The 2,002-nt window shown below is 30.4% G+C and overlaps 1 long non-coding RNA gene across 1 annotated transcript in view; it reads left to right on the top strand.

Moving 5' to 3' along the window:
• The first annotated feature begins 965 nt into the window (after window positions 1-965).
• Window positions 966-2,002, top strand: part of LOC112514973 — a 4,051-nt gene continuing 3,014 nt past the window's right edge. Inside the window, exons 1-2 of the long non-coding RNA XR_003069452.1 lie at window positions 966-1,036; window positions 1,116-1,188. This is a non-coding gene — a long non-coding RNA (uncharacterized LOC112514973). The remainder of the gene's footprint in view (window positions 1,037-1,115; window positions 1,189-2,002) is intronic.

The following is a 2,002-nucleotide window of genomic DNA, read 5'->3' as shown; positions in this document are numbered from 1 at the left end:
TTCATTGTTGGGAAGAGTTGGGTTTTTAAGGGTGTGAAGAGGGGGTTGGTGGAGGTTGCAGGCGCGAGGAAGATGGAGAAGTTGGACATGAGCTTTAACGGTGGTGGCAGCTCTTTTGGGTTGGGTTTTTGTTATTTAAATATTTTATTTTTCAGAAATATCATTTGGCTTAAAAAATGAACAACAATATACTAAACAACCCATAGTTAATACTCAGGGGTAAATTGGTCATTTTTGTTATTCAGACTGTTGATTCAGATAGAAAAGTAAACAACAACCCAAATTTATCCAGACAGCTAAATTTATCCAGACAGACAAATTTATCCATACAGGACTTAATAGAAAATTTGGTAAACAGCCCCTTAGCCTTAAATGTATCATGTTCTTTAATACTATGTTCTTTTTTGTTTAAGAATTCTTAAATTTTAAAACTAAATCAATGAGAGTTAATAACAAGAAGTCAAATTACATGAGAAAATAACGTACTTTAATTTGGTTCTTATTTTTGTGTAACGTACTTTCAAAACTTTCGTTTTGGTACCTAAGTTGCTATTAACTTTTATCCAGTTAATACTTCAACAAATAATACTAAGTTGGATACCACATCAGCATGATAACCGGTTAATGTTTCAACCGGTTACCCGAGTACTTAAATATTTAAAACTTTACATCTTAGATATTAAAATAAAGTTTTAAGAGTATGTTATCCAAAATATGAATCAAGTTAAAGTACGTTACTTTTTCATGCAATTTGGCCTTTATTATGAAATATTTTTTTATAAAAGATATAAATTTAAAAGTTGAATAACGTTTCTTAAGATCGATTGTCTATTTTACGGTTTTTATTAATTCAAATTAAAACGAAAAAGAATGTTGAGGGTTTAAAATGTAAATATGGTAAATTATAGGGGGGATAATGATAACTTAGTTATTTTACAATTTCAGGACGACGATTTCGAATCGAAGCTGTTAACAGAGTCGGAAGCTCTGCAACTTCACGTCTTCACCCTTGAACTTCGCCGTCTTTCGTTCTCAGGTCTCTCTCTATCCTTCTATTTCTGCCATTCTTTTTCTCGTTTCTTTCAACGAATTTTGTTTGATTTTGATTAATTTAGGCGGCGTTAGGGTTTTACGGTTGCAATTTCGACGTCAAAAATTCAAGTCGAGATCTGAGCTCGTTAAACGCCTGTAAGTTGTTATTTAACTTACGTGATTTGGTTCATTTTCCATTTGGCATTGATTTCATCGATTTGTCCTATCATGGATTACATATGTAAATGGATAAATGGAATCTAGGAAATCGAGGTTAATAGTTGAACCTAAATATCTAATTGAACAGAGTTTTCATTCTTGAATTTCAATTTCTCATGCCAAATTGCGAGGAACTTACTCATGATCACTTTTCTAGAAGGTTTGGCATAACAGTCGTCATGGTCCCATGGCTCAAAGCTTGAGTTAAGCCTGTGTCAAGTCAAACCATGGCTGATGGCATGATGCACAGTGATATTTGATTTCATTTACCTTTTTAACGTCTTATTATTAGTTTTTGATATATTACTTAATTTAAATTGTTTATTTTCATTGATTCATTGCATAACAGTAGAAAACATATGTTTATGTATATAATATTATAGGGGACGTTTCATTGACAAACCATACAAACCAATCTTAGATGTTCATATAGTCTAATAAATATCTGATTTTATTTTGTTTCTTAATCTAAAAGTCATGATCATAGCACAGAGAAGTATTAAAGACTTCAATGATTTATTAAGCAAGAGAAATGTTGTATCTATACTATATTATAAAACATTTGACAAAAACTCTTAAAAATCATTTTTTATACATGATGTATTGTTTATTGATGCATATTACTTAAAATTCATGATTGCAAGTAAATAAAAACATAAATACAATTTATTAAAGGGAAATTTATAAAAATAACCGGTTTACACAACCCTTTGCCACAAAATAACCACATTTTAGAGGTTTTGCCAAAATA

Source organism: Cynara cardunculus (genome assembly GCF_001531365.2).
Source record: "Cynara cardunculus var. scolymus isolate 2C chromosome LG 6, CcrdV1, whole genome shotgun sequence".
NCBI classification, from domain to species: Eukaryota; Viridiplantae; Streptophyta; class Magnoliopsida; order Asterales; family Asteraceae; genus Cynara; species Cynara cardunculus.
This window is presented reverse-complemented; position numbering and strand designations above follow the sequence as displayed.